The 15,254-nt window shown below is 34.1% G+C and overlaps 1 non-coding gene across 1 annotated transcript; it reads right to left on the minus strand.

Moving 5' to 3' along the window:
• Positions 1 to 1,044: 1,044 nt before the first annotated feature.
• Positions 1,045 to 1,151, minus strand: LOC121204138 (small nucleolar RNA R71). Its single transcript, XR_005899066.1, has one exon. It is a non-coding gene; the product is annotated as a small nucleolar RNA R71 (small nucleolar RNA).
• Positions 1,152 to 15,254: the final 14,103 nt, after the last annotated feature.

Below are 15,254 nucleotides of genomic sequence, written 5' to 3' on the forward strand. Positions count from 1 at the left end.
TAACAAGTACAGTCTAGGTGGATTTTTCCTTAGGTATTGTCTTAATTCAATCGATTTTCCCAAAAGAAATTCCCCAATTCTATTCTCTATGAGTTATTAGTTTAGATAATTAGTTAGTTAAAACAAAACCTCTTTATTCTTAGGCTAGATAATAAAAAGACAGTCATTACTAGTACTTTTAGTTCCTTTGGGTTCGACAATCCGGTCTTGCTAAAACTATACCACTGTTCGATAGGTACACTTGCCTACATCGCGATAATAGTTAGTTTCAAGAATGATTTATTATAAATATTTAAAACCTATCACGAAATCACGCGATCAAATTTTTGGCGCCTTTGCCAGGGAACTAAGATATTAGGAACGCTCAATTTTTATTACTTTAGCCATTTATTTTTCTTGCAATTTAATTTTTATTTTATTATTATTATTTATTAATTTATTTTTTCTTTCTCTTGGTAGGTTTTTATAGTTTATGACTAGAAGAAACCCGTCAAGACCACTACTTTTTGACAAAGAAATCGATCGCACAGTTCGTAGAAACCAAAGAGAAATAAGGCGAAGCTTAAGATACACAGAGAACGAGCAAGAGGACGATACTCAACCCCCAACTGAAGAGATGGCTGAAAACCAAGACAATCAGCTACCTCATGTAATTGCGGTTAATCAAAATCCTACTCCACGCACCATTTATGATTAAGCTAAACCTTTTTTAACAGGAACTGAATCAAGCATAGTTAAACCTGCTGTAGCTGCAAATACTTTTGAACTAAAACTTAACACAATTCAAATGATACAACAGTTTGTTCAGTTTGATGGTTTACAGGATGAAGATACCAATGCTCACTTAGCAAACTTTTTGGAACTATGCGATACATTTAAAATCAATGGCATTTCTGATGATGCCATACGTCTTTGGTTGTTTCCCTTTTCATTGAGGAACAAATCTAAATAGTGGTTGAACTCGTTACCATGATGGTCAATCACTACTTGGGAACAAATGATCGAAAAATTTCTATTAAAATATTTCCTGAAAGATAAAACGCCAAATTACGTAATGATATCTCTTCGTTTGTGCAGATGGACTTAGAAACCCTTTACAATGCATGGGAGAGATACAAGGACTTACTGAGAAGGTGCCCTCACCATGGTTTACCGCTTTGGCTACAGGTTCAAACATTTCATAATGGCCTAAATCCTTCGACATGGAAAATGGTTGACGCAGTTGCTGGCAGAACCATCAATAATAAAACACCTGAAGAATGCTTATGAGTTTATAGAGGAGATGTCACTGAATAACTATTAATGGCAAGTCATGAGGACAAAGCCAACAAAAACAGCCGGCATTTATAACGTCGATTCGGTTACTGTGCTATCAAACCAGGTAGAACTTCTGAATAAAAAGATTGATGGTTTACTTAGTTCTACTCAGGTACATCCAGTAATATAGTACGAAGCAAGTAGAGGTGGAACAAGCCATTCAAAATACCAACCTTATGGACACAATATGGATAACGAGCAGTTAAATTACATGGGTAATAATCCTCGATCTCAAAACAATCCAAATAGTAACACTTATAATACAAGTTGGAGAAACCACCTAAATTTCTCGTAGGACAGTCAAGGAAATCAAAGACCACAACATCCTTCGGCTTTTCAACAACCACCCTATCAATAGGAAAATAAGCCAAACCTTAAAGAGATGCTTACAAAGTTTATCTCGGTGTTAGAAACCCATTTTCAGAACATCGAGACGGCACTCAAAAATCACCAAGCGTCGATCCAAGGGCTTGAAACTCAAATAGGCCAGCTTTCCAAACTAATCTTCGAACGACCACAATGTAATATCCTGATTTTGGGCCTAGTCGGAATAGTAGTTTCGTGACCACAAAATTTGAGATAGAAATAATTATTTTATGATTATTTTGAGGTCTATGATATGATTGCATGATTGTGTGAAAATTTTGTGAAGAAATTTTATGCATAAAGTGCTTAAATTGAAATTAGGGACTAAATCGAATAAATTGCAAAACTTGCATTCTAGAAGTTTCTAGTATGAAATTGTTTTGAAATATTAATTAGGAGGTCTTAAATAGAAATTTACCAATTTCTAAGTCTATGGACAAAAATTGGACATGGATGGAATTTTTGGAAAGTTTAGTAGTAAGGGCATTTTGGTCATTTAGGGGTAAAATGAATTAAAATACAAAATTAAAAGCCAATTTTGCTCATCTTCAACCTCATGGCCGAATATAGCAAGGATAAACCATGGCTAGGGTTTTTTCAAGCTTCCAAGCTCGATTGTAAATCCGTTCTAGCCTCGTTTTTAATGATTTTTACGTTTTTGGAGTCCCGGTAGCTCGATTAAGCTTATGCTAGCAATTATTCAACCTAGGGTTTATATTTGGAAAAATACCCATAGGTGAAATTTGTGTATTTTGGTGTTTTATGATAGAATTTGAGGTTTTAAATTATGTTAGACAACTTGTGCTACTCGATTTTAAGCGAAAACTAGCAAAAGGGCTTAATGAGTAAAAATACCTAATAGTCATAAGTACATGTTAGAGTGAGAATTTGATGTTGCCATAGAAGGGAAAAATGATCATCATGTCATAAAACATAAGAAAATAGGCTGAATTTTAATTTACGAGCTTTGGGGAAAAAGTGTAAATATGCAAAAGTTTAGGGGCAAAATTGTAATTTTTCCAAAATATGATTTTGGGTCAATTTGAATAATGTGAGTCCTAATTAGACTATATTTTAAATTATAGAGCAAGGAAAATTGAAATTCGGGCTAAAATGGGGAAAATACCAAGTTGTGGACGAAATGGTAAAAATAGTCATTTTCGCATACGAGGTAAGTTCATAAGTAAATGTTGGTAACATAGTTATTATTTTAAATGGTTTTATGTTATTTAAATGATATGACAATTATTATGAAATATTATACTCGTGATAATTGTTCGATAATATGTCAAATTGTGTGATATACTTGGAAAATGTGAAATACTACCGAGTATCGGTACCAGCATTCCGTAGAAGATGGTTGAGACACATGATTGGGAAAAAGGTCCCGTTGAACCTTAGGAATGGATTAGGATACAAGTGACATGTCACTAGGATATTTGGGCATCCGAACTCGTTGAGTTGAGTCCGAGTTCACCTATGGATGCGAATGTCCGAACTCGTTGAGTTGAGTCCGAGTTCGTGAGATGTAACTAGGCATCCGAACTTGTTGAGTTGAGTCCGAGTTCACTTATGGATGCGAACGCCCGAGATCATTGAGTTGAGTCCGAGTTCACTTATGGGCGGGTTACATGGTAGCTTGGCTACATATGTGGCACTGATGTGCAAACTTTTCATGTATCCGAATTATATTCCGATGTGTTCAACGGGTAAAGTTCTACTCAAATGGAGGAATACTCAAGATGAAAGGGACGTATTGGTAAGTGTTGTGAAATGGATACTTTGAACAGGTATGTACTTAACCCTCGGGTTGAAAACTCGATATAACAACAATATAGTAAGATGATAAATGAAAATGTGATATGAATGTCTTGGTGATGATTATGCAAATGATGTTTTATGCTTGCTTATATGGTTATGTTACTTGCTATTTGCATGTGAACTTACTAAGCATTTATGCTTACTCCCTCCTTTTCATTCCTTGTAGTGTTGACAAGCCAGCTCGGAAATCGGAAACGGTCGGAGGCACGCTCACACTATCCGTATACCATCTTGGCATAATGGCTTGTATATTTTGAGTATGGCATGTATAGCATTATAATCATTTTGTGTATATGGTCTTATGATATGGTTATTGAGTGGTATGGAAATGCTTGGTAATGATTAGCCTTTGGAATGGCTAATCATGATCATATTTGGTGTTATGTATGCTAAATTGCTAGCTAATCCATGGAAATCATGAAATAGGTAAAATTTACCATAAAATAGATTCAGACAGCAGTAGTGATGTGAATTTGAAAAATCACTAAAAATAGTAGAAATGAAATTAAATAATGAATAAGTTATGGAATCGAAGCTTGATGAGTCTATTTTCATATGGAAGAAGCGAAACAGGTATATGAGCTATATTTTATGAGATGTTTAAATTTTTTGAAACAGGGCCAGAGCGATTTTTGGATCCACTATTCTGACTTTGGAAATTCACCATAAATTTTAAAAAGATAATTAGAAGTCATTATTTATATTTAAAGATTCCTTATTGAGTCTAGTTTTATTAGAGACAAACGGCATAGTCATTGAAGCTCTGTACAGGGAGATATCTAATTCGTAATACACAGAGGTCAGAGTAGTTGAACCCTGAAACAGGGGAGACTTTAACTAATAAACTGTACTAATTGGCCCAACCAAAAATTCTATAAAAATATTAGTAGATATATATATGAGTCTAGTTTCAGGAAAAATTTACGGAATTGGATTTCGAGTATCGTAACTCGAGATATGATTTTTAAAGCGACTATGATGCAGTTAGCCAGCTTGTTTGGAAATTTTAAAATGAATTGTATGAGCTGTTTAATTAATGAATTAAGTCCGTTAACACCTCGTGTTCGAATCCGGCAACGGTCTCGGGTACGGGGTGTTACATTTAGTGGTATCAGAGCAGGTTTAGTCTGTTCTCGGACTAACCTAGCATGTGTAAATCGAAATTTATTCAGAACTGACATTCTTTAGTGAATGATTTAATATGAAATTTGTGATGGCAGAACTAGTTGGGGAAATGATATTTGAAATGTGAATTATCTGAGTGTGACAGTTATGACCGGACAGATTTAGCAGTCTCTTTTGAGATGTTCTATGTGTTCACCCGTTCTCAGAAATATTTCTATGGCTATTGATCTTCTGAAGAAATTCTTGTTATATGGGAATGTCTTCTAATTCTGGTGTTGGATGAAAGCATTGGTAGTCTGACTGGTTTATAATTTATATTGCTCTATTTCATCGGGTATTCTATTTCATTTCGTCGGATAAGAATTTATGAGAGAATACATATGATATTATGATTCTATTTCTTCTACTTGATGCTTCATCTGATATATATGTATGGGAAGATATATTGATCCTGTTATATTTGATTTCAGTGGGATTAAATGATGTTTTCTTTTGGACTTTCTTTCTTTGAAGAATTATCAGGGTATTCTGTATTTTCTCTATGAATTTGGTTTTCGATTCTCCGGCATAGTATCGTATCTTGGGTTTCTTTATCCTGGATCTCTTTATTCTGGATTTCTTTATTCTGGGTTTCTCTATCTTGGATTTCTTTATTCGGTTTTCTTGTTATCTTTGTTCCATAATTTGTCAATTATGACTCGTGTTCGAAGTGCGCTCTTCAGCTCATGATAATCATGTCAAATATGACTATACTTCTAATTTGATCTTGGTAATGTGGTGATTTTAGTATTGGGATTTTTTCTAATTTCTGTGTAAGGATTTGACATCAGTAAAGGCATAGGTGATAAAAGCGCGAGTTTCAGTCGGTAGGGTGAATTATTTATTTGAAAGATTTCATGTGACAATTATGTCAGGATTATTTTTCTCAAGTCTGATAATAGAATTTCATTTTGTACAGATAAAAGAGTAAATAATCTGAACAAGAAGTGTATATTTATTAGAAAGAGTTGGATATTAGTTAAAGTCACTACGAATGATAAGGTTTTCGTCTTGTGAAAGCTGAAAAGTTTATTACATGTTGACAGAGTTCGGATAGATGAGAATATTGGTAACCAAAGCGTCTGAACTAGACTAGTCTACATTGAGTAAAGACTTCCTGACTTTCAGTAATGTACTGTTGTATGAATTGTGATGTGTTTCAAGACAGTGAGGTAATGTGATAGTTTAGAGCATTCGATGTTACATAAAATCGGAGTTGTTAAAGGGGTTAAAGCCGAGCATTGGAATCTATCAAAATTATCCTTGTCAGTGTTGACATTGGGATGGAAATGAGAAAGATTATTCTTGAGGCCATATCAGAATTAATTCCATAGCAGAAAGAGGAAAATGTGATGTATCCTATTGTTAAATGTTTAGCGAGATCTATAAATCATATCTGTATTGAATGAATTCCTACTCATCAGTTTCATGGAATTTCAGGTCTCTTTGATTGTTGGATTTCTTGGAATTCCGGTCTCCATTAAATCAAGTTGAGATCCGGGTTTTATGTCATGATATCATGGGAAACTGAGAAGGTTTGAAAATTTAAGAATAGTTGAGAGTTGAGACTATAAGCTTTCAGATCATATGAGAAATTAAAGAGATGTATTGGAGGTACAGTCTAAGTGAAAGTTCTTTGGCACCGAATATGAGATTAAAAGTGAAGACCACTTTTCTGGTAAGATTTTCGAGGACGAAAATCCCTAAAGGGGGGGAGAGTTGTAATATCCTGATTTTGGGCCTAGTCGGAATAGTAGTTTCATGACCACAAAATCTGAGATAGAAATAATTATTTTATGATTATTTTGAGGTCTATGATATGATTGCATGATTGTGTGAAAATTTTGTGAAGAAATTTTATGCATAAAGTGCTTAAATTGAAATTAGGGACTAAATCGAATAAATTGCAAAACTTGCATTCTAGAAGTTTCTAGTATGAAATTGTTTTGAAATATTAATTAGGAGGTCTTAAATAGAATTTTACCAATTTCTAAGTCTATGGACAAAAATTGGACATGGATGGAATTTTTGGAAAGTTTAGTAGTAAGGGCATTTTGGTCATTTAGGGGTAAAATGAATTAAAATACAAAATTAAAAGTCAATTTTGCTCATCTTCAACCCCATGGCCGAATATAGCAAGGAGAAACCATGGATATGGTTTTTTCAAGATTCCAAGCTCGATTGTAAGTCCGTTCTAGCCTCGTTTTTAATGATTTTTACGTTTTTTGAGTCCCGGTAGCTCGATTAAGCTTATGCTAGCAATTATTCAACCTAGGGTTCATATTTGGAAAAATACCCATAGGTGAAATTTGTGTATTTTGGTGTTTTATGATAGAATATGAGGTTTTAAATTATGTTAGACAACTTGTGCTACTCGGTTTTAAGCGAAAACTAGCAAAAGGGCTTAATCGGTAAAAATACCTAATAGTCATAAGTACATGTTAGAGTGAGAATTTGATGTTGCCATAGAAGGGAAAAATGATCATCATGTCATAAAACATAAGAAAATAGGCTGAATTTTAATTTACGAGTTTTGGGGAAAAAGTGTAAATATGCAAAAGTTTAGGGGCAAAATTGTAATTTTTCCAAAATATGTTTTTGGGTCAATTTGAATAATGTGAGTCCTAATTAGACTATATTTTAAATGATAGAGCAAGGAAAATTGAAATTCGGGCTAAAATGGGGAAAATACCAAGTTGTGGACGAAATGGTAAAAATAGTCATTTTCGCATACGAGGTAAGTTCATATGTAAATGTTGGTAACATAGTTATTATTTTAAATGCTTTTATGTTATTTAAATGATATGATAATTATTATGAAATATTATACTCGTGATAATTGTTTGATAATATGTCAAATTGTGTGATATACTTGGAAAATGTGAAATACTACCGAGTATCGGTATCAGCATTCCGTAGAAGATGGTTGAGACACATGATTGGGAAAAAGGTCCCGTTGAACCTTAGGAATGGATTAGGATACAAGTGACATGTCACTAGGATATTTGGGCATCCGAACTCGTTGAGTTGAGTCCGAGTTCACCTATGGATGCGAATGTCCGAACTCGTTGAGTTGAGTCCGAGTTTGTGAGATGTAACTAGGCATCCGAACTCGTTGAGTTGAGTCCGAGTTCACTTATGGATACGAACGCCCGAGCTCTTTGAGTTGAGTCCGAGTTCACTTATGGGCAGGTTACATGGTAGCTTGGCTACATATGTGGCACTTATGTGCAAACTTTCCATGTATCCGAATTATATTCCGATGTGTTCAACGGGTAAAGTTCTACTCAAATGGAGGAATACTCAATATGAAAGGGACGTATTGGTAAGTGTTGTGAAATGGATACTTTGAACAGGTATGTACTTAACCCTCGGGTTGAAAACTCGATATAACAACAATATGGTAAGATGATAAATGAAAATGTGATAGGAATGTCTTGGTGATGATTATGCAAATGATGTTTTATGTTTGCTTATATGGTTATGTTACTTGCTATTTGCATGTGAACTTACTAAGCATTTATGCTTACTCCCTCCTTTTCATTCCTTGTAGTGTTGACAAGCCAGCTCAGAAATCGGAAACGGTCGGAGGCACGCTCACACTATCCGTGTACCATCTTGGCATAATGGCTTGTATATTTTGAGTATGGCATGTATAGCATTATAATCATTTTGTGTATATGGTCTTATGATATGGTTATTGAGTGGTATGGAAATGCTTGGTAATGATTAGCCATTGGAATGGCTAATCATGATCATATTTGGTGTTATGTATGCTAAATTGCTAGCTAATCCATGGAAACCATGAAATAGGTAAAATTTACCATAAGATAGATTCAGACAGCAATAGTGACGTGAATTTGAAAAATCACTAAAAATAGTAGAAATGAAATTAAATAATGAATAAGTTATGGAATCGAAGCTTGATGAGTCTATTTTCATATGGAAGAAGCGAAACAGGTATATGAGCTATATTTTATGAGATGTTTAAATTTTTGTGAAACAGGGCAGAGCGATTTCTGGATCCCCTGTTCTGACTTTGGAAATTCACCATAAATTTTAAAAAGATAATTAGAAGTCATTATTTTTATGTAAAGATTCCTTATTGAGTCTAGTTTTATTAGAGACAAACGGAATAGTCATTGAAGCTCTGTACAGGGAGATATCTGATTCGTAATACACAGAGGTTAGAGTAGTTGAACCCTGAAACAGGGGAGACTTTAACTAATAAACTGTACTTATTGGCCCAACCAAAAATTCTATAAAAATATTAGTAGATATATATATATGAGTCTAGTTTCAGGAAGAATTTACAGAATTGGATTTCGAGTTTCGTAACTCGAGATATGATTTTTAAAGCGACTATGATGCAGTTAGCCAGCTTGTCTGGAAATTTTAAAATGAATTGTATGAGCTGTTTAATTAACGAATTAAGTCCGTTAACACCTCGTGTTCGACTCCGGCAACGGTCTCGGGTACGGGGTGTTACATTTAGTGGTATCAGAGCAGGTTTAGTCGATTCTCGGACTAACCTAGCATGTGTAAAAGTTTAGCTATACATGCCACTGATCTGTGATAGTGTGATGTCTTCCGACGCATATAAGTACCGTCTTATTTAGACAGGGTACTCTCCAACCGAGCTGTGCCGACCATGTTCAATGTTATGTGAAGGTATTTGAGTAAAATTATGATTATGATAAGTCTCGGTTCAGAAAAGTATGAATAAAAGTTTATGATACATATGTGATAATATGTGAGATGAAAGTTCATGTTGTGATAAATATCCATATTTGCTTAATGCTCATACGATGTAGTGTATGTGGCTTACTTGATAAGATGAACGGAATAAATAGAAAGTAGTAGAGGTATGAATAAAGGTCATAATATCATAATACGAATGAAAATGTCCTTGTCTTGATTGGACGTTGAATGTTTATGAATGTTAATGATATACAATTTTTTATGAGATAAAGGATTATAATGAAATGAACTTATCTATGTTAAATTGTTGGACTGAATTGTATGATTGTAATGATATGTACATGATGATGCACGAAATGAAAGTTGTGATTGTGATGCAAATATCTATGTTTGTTTGGCCTTATATAATGTCATGAGCATGAATTAATTTAATTAAATGAATGGATAAGTAAAGCTGTCTAGAAAACATAGAATGTATGCATAAGTATATTGTCTAAATGGGACAATAGGAAAATTGGTGTAAGCCAACATGAATGAATGACATGATTTTGATGATGTTACTATGATGATGGAAGTTGTGTCATATGTGTATGTATAAGAAAGTCGAGTCAGAGGTCCTACAACCCCTCCCCCTTACCAAAGTGGTACTTATAATGGAATTTCATGAGATTTGTATTGAATAAGTTTCCGGTTGAGAACCCAAAGAGTTCAGTGATAGAATAATTATAAGTATGATCAGAGATTGAAAATGAGCTGATAAGTAAAGTCAGAGGAAGTAAAGTATCGGATTGATATAAAGATTATTGGAATTATGCACTGTCCCAGTTAGAGAAGGAATTCTCTTTGGTAAATCGAATTACTCAGGTGCAAGGTCGAGAAAAGTGTAAATCGAAATTTATTCAGAACTGACATTCTTTAGTGAATGATTTAATATGAAATTTGTGATGGCAGAACTAGTTGGGGAAATGATATTTGAAATGTGACTTATCTGAGTGTGACAGTTATGACCGGATAGATTTAGCAGTCTCTTTTGAGATGTTCTATGTGTTCACCCGTTCTCAGAAATATTTCTATGGCTATTGATCTTCTGAAGAAATTCTTGTTATATGGGAATGTCTTCTAATTCTGGTGTTGGATGAAAGCATTGGTAGTCTGACTGGTTTATAATTTATATTGCTCTATTTCATCGGGTATTCTATTTCATTTCGTCTGATAAGAATTTATGAGAGAATACATATGATATTATGATTCTGTTTCTTCTACTTGATGCTTCATCTGATATATATGTATGGGAAGATATATTGATCCTGTTATATTTGATTTCAGTGGGATTAATTGATGTTTTCTTTTGGACTTTCTTTCTTTGAAGAATTATCAGGGTATTCTGTATTTTCTCTATGAATTTGGTTTTCGATTCTCCGGCATTGTATCGTATCTTGGGTTTCTTTATCCTGGATCTCTTTATTCTGGATTTCTTTATTCTGGGTTTCTCTATCTTGGATTTCTTTATTCGGTTTTCTTGTTATCTTTGTTCCATAATTTGTCAATTATGACTCGTGTTCGAAGTGCGCTCTTCAGCTCGTGATAATCATGTCAAATATGACTATACTTCTAATTTGATCTTGGTAATGTGGTGATTTTAGTATTGGAATTTTTTCTAATTTCTGGGTAAGGATTTGACATCAGTAAAGGCATAGGTGATAAAAGCGCGAGTTTCAGTCGTAGGGTGAATTATTTATTTGAAAGATTTCATGTGACTATTATGTCAGGATTATTTTTCTCAAGTCTGATAATAGAATTTCATTTTGTACAGATAAAAGAGTAAATAATCTGAACGAGAAGTGTATATTTATTAGAAAGAGTTGGATATTATTTAAAGTCACTACGAATGATAAGGTTTTCGTCTTGTGAAAGCTGAAAAGTTTATTACATGTTGACAGAGTTCGGATAGATGAGAATATTGGTAACCAAAGCATCTGAACTAGACTAGTCTACATTGAGTAAAGACTTCTTGACTTTCAGTAATGTACTGTTGTATGAATTGTGATGTGTTTCAAGACAGTGAGGTAATGTGATAGTTTAGAGCATTCGATGTTACATAAAATCGGAGTTGTTAAAGGGGTTAAAGCCGAGCATTGGAATCTATCAAAATTATCCTTGTCAGTGTTGACATTGGGATGGAAATGAGAAAGATTATTCTTTAGGCCATATCAGAATTAATTCCATAGCAGAAAGAGGAAAATGTGATGTATCCTATTGTTAAATGTTTAGCGAGATCTATAAATCATATCTGTATTGAATGAATTCCTACTCATCAGATTCATGGAATTTCAGGTCTCTTTGACTGTTGGATTTCTTGGAATTCCGGTCTCCATTAAATCAAGTTGAGATCCGGGTTTTATGTCATGATATCATGGGAAACTGAGAAGGTTTGAAAATTTAAGAATAGTTGAGAGTTGAGATTGTAAGCTTTCAGATCATATGAGAAATTAAAGAGATGTATTGGAGGTACAGTCTAAGTGAAAGTTCTTTGGCACCAAATATGAGATTAAAAGTGAAGAGCACTTTTCTGGTAAGATTTTCGGGGACGAAAATCCCTAAAGGGGGGGAGAGTTGTAATATCCTGATTTTGGGCCTAGTCAGAATAGTAGTTTCGTGACCACAAAATCCGAGATAGAAATAATTATTTTATGATTATTTTGAGGTCTATGATATGATTGCATGATTGTGTGAAATTTTGTGAAGAAATTTTATGCATAAAGTGCTTAAATTGAAATTAGGGACTAAATCGAATAAATTGCAAAACTTGCATTCTAGAAGTTTCTAGTATGAAATTGTTTTGAAATATTAATTAGGAGGTCTTAAATAGAATTTTACCAATTTCTAAGTCTATGGACAAAAATTGGACATGGATGGAATTTTTGGAAAGTTTAGTAGTAAGGGCATTTTGGTCATTTAGGGGTAAAATGAATTAAAATACAAAATTAAAAGTCAATTTTGCTCATCTTCAACCCCATGGCCGAATATAGCAAGGAGAAACTATGGCTAGGGTTTTTTCAAGATTCCAAGCTCGATTGTAAGTCCGTTCTAGCCTCGTTTTTAATGATTTTTACGTTTTTGGAGTCCCGGTAGCTCGATTAAGCTTATGCTAGCAATTATTCAACCTAGGGTTCATATTTGGAAAAATACCCATAGGTGAAATTTGTGTATTTTGGTGCTTTATGGTAGAATATGAGGTTTTAAATTATGTTAGACAACTTGTGCTACTCGGTTTTAAGCGAAAACTAGCAAAAGGGCTTAATCGGTAAAAATACCTAATAGTCATAAGTACATGTTAGAGTGAGAATTTGATGTTGCCATAGAAGGGAAAAATGATCAGCATGTCATAAAACATAAGAAAATAGGCTGAATTTTAATTTACGAGCTTTGGGGAAAAAGTGTAAATATGCAAAAGTTTAGGGGCAAAATTGTAATTTTTCCAAAATATGATTTTGGGTCAATTTGAATAATGTGAGTCCTAATTAGACTATATTTTAAATGATAGAGTAAGGAAAACTGAAATTCGGGCTAAAATGGGGAAAATACCAAGTTGTGGACGAAATGGTAAAAATAGTCATTTTCGCATACGAGGTAAGTTCATATGTAAATGTTGGTAACATAGTTATTATTTTAAATGTTTTTATGTTATTTAAATGATATGATAATTATTGTGAAATATTATACTCATTATAATTGTTTGATAATATGTCAAATTGTGTGATATACTTGGAAAATGTGAAATACTACCGAGTATCGGTATCAGCATTCCGTAGAAGATGGTTGAGACACATGATTGGGAAAAAGGTCCCGTTGAACCTTAGGAATGGATTAGGATACAAGTGACATGTCACTAGGATATTTGGGCATCCGAACTCATTGAGTTGAGTCCGAGTTCACCTATGGATGCGAATGTCCGAACTCGTTGAGTTGAGTCCGAGTTCGTGAGATGTAACTAGGCATCCGAACTCGTTGAGTTGAGTCCGAGTTCACTTATGGTTGCGAACGCCCGAGCTCGTTGAGTTGAGTCCGAGTTCACTTATGGGCGGGTTACATGGTAGCTTGGCTACATATGTGGCACTTATGTGCAAACTTTCCATGTATCCGAATTATATTCCGATGTGTTCAACGGGTAAAGTTCTACTCAAATGGAGGAATACTCAATATGAAAGGGACATATTGGTAAGTGTTGTGAAATGGATACTTTGAACAGGTATGTACTTAACCCTTGGGTTGAAAACTCGATATAACAACAATATGGTAAGATGATAAATGAAAATGTGATACGAATGTCTTGGTGATGATTATGCAAATGATGTTTTATGTTTGCTTATATGGTTATGTTACTTGCTATTTGCATGTGAACACTAAGCATTTATGCTTACTCCCTCCTTTTCATTCCTTGTAGTGTTGACAAGCCAGCTCGGAAATCGGAAACGGTCGGAGGCACGCTCACACTATCCGTATACCATCTTGGCATAATGGCTTGTATATTTTGAGTATGGCATGTATAGCATTATAATCATTTTGTGTATATGGTCTTATGATATGGTTATTGAGTGGTATGGAAATGCTTGGTAATGATTAGCCATTGGAATGGCTAATCATGATCATATTTGGTGTTATGTATGCTAAATTGCTAGATAATCCATGGAAACCATGAAATAGGTAAAATTTACCATAAAATAGATTCAGACAGCAGTAGTGACGTGAATTTGAAAAATCACTAAAAATAGTAGAAATGAAATTAAATAATGAATAAGTTATGGAATCGAAGCTTGATGAGTCTATTTTCATATGGAAGAAGCGAAACAGGTATATGAGCCATATTTTATGAGATGTTTAAATTTTTGTGAAATAGGGCCAGAGCGATTTCTGGATCCCCTGTTCTGACTTTGGAAATTCACCATAAATTTTAAAAAGATAATTAGAAGTCATTATTTATATGTAAAGATTCATTATTGAGTCTAGTTTTATTAGAGACAAACGGCATAGTCATTGAAGCTCTGTACAGGGAGATATCTGATTCGTAATACACAGAGGTTAGAGTAGTTGAACCCTGAAACAGGGGAGACTTTAACTAATAAAATGTACTAATTGACCCAACCAAAAATTCTATAAAAATATTAGTAGATATATATATGAGTCTAGTTTCAGGAAAAATTTACGGAATTGGATTTCGAGTTTCGTAACTCGAGATATGATTTTTAAAGCGACTATGATGCAGTTAGCCAGCTTGTCTGGAAATTTTAAAATGAATTGTGTGAGCTGTTCAATTAATGAATTAAGTCCGTTAACACCTCGTGTTCGACTCCGGGAACGGTCTCGGGTACGGGGTGTTACACACAAGGTAGCTTGCCAAGTAATACTGAACCCAACCCAAGGCAACGCGATTCAAGATGAAGAAGGATTCGTTGAGCCTGAGCCATAACCGAGGTAAGAAATTGTAATAAGCAGAGGTCAAGGTGAGGTAGGTTATAATAAAAACAAATTAGTGAATGTCAAATATAAACCTCGTGTGCCATTCCCCAATGTGACAAGGAAAGATCGCTTAGATGAACAATTTGGTAAATTCTTGAAACTCTTAAAAAAAATTACACATTAACTTACCGTTTATTGAAGCCCTATCGCAGATGCCAAACGCAATGAAATTTTTAAAGGAGATTTTAGCAAGTTGGACAAGGCTTTGCATGTGGAGCTAAACGCAGTTTGCTCAGCTATTCTCTAGAATAAACTACCAAACAAACTTAAAGATCTAGGGAGTTTTACAATTCCTTGCTTAATTGGTAGTTTAGATGTTAATAATGCATTAGTTGATTTAGAGGCTAGTATCAACGTCATGTCTTACA

This window comes from Gossypium hirsutum, chromosome A07, assembly GCF_007990345.1.
Source record: "Gossypium hirsutum isolate 1008001.06 chromosome A07, Gossypium_hirsutum_v2.1, whole genome shotgun sequence".
Classification (NCBI taxonomy): Eukaryota; Viridiplantae; Streptophyta; class Magnoliopsida; order Malvales; family Malvaceae; genus Gossypium; species Gossypium hirsutum.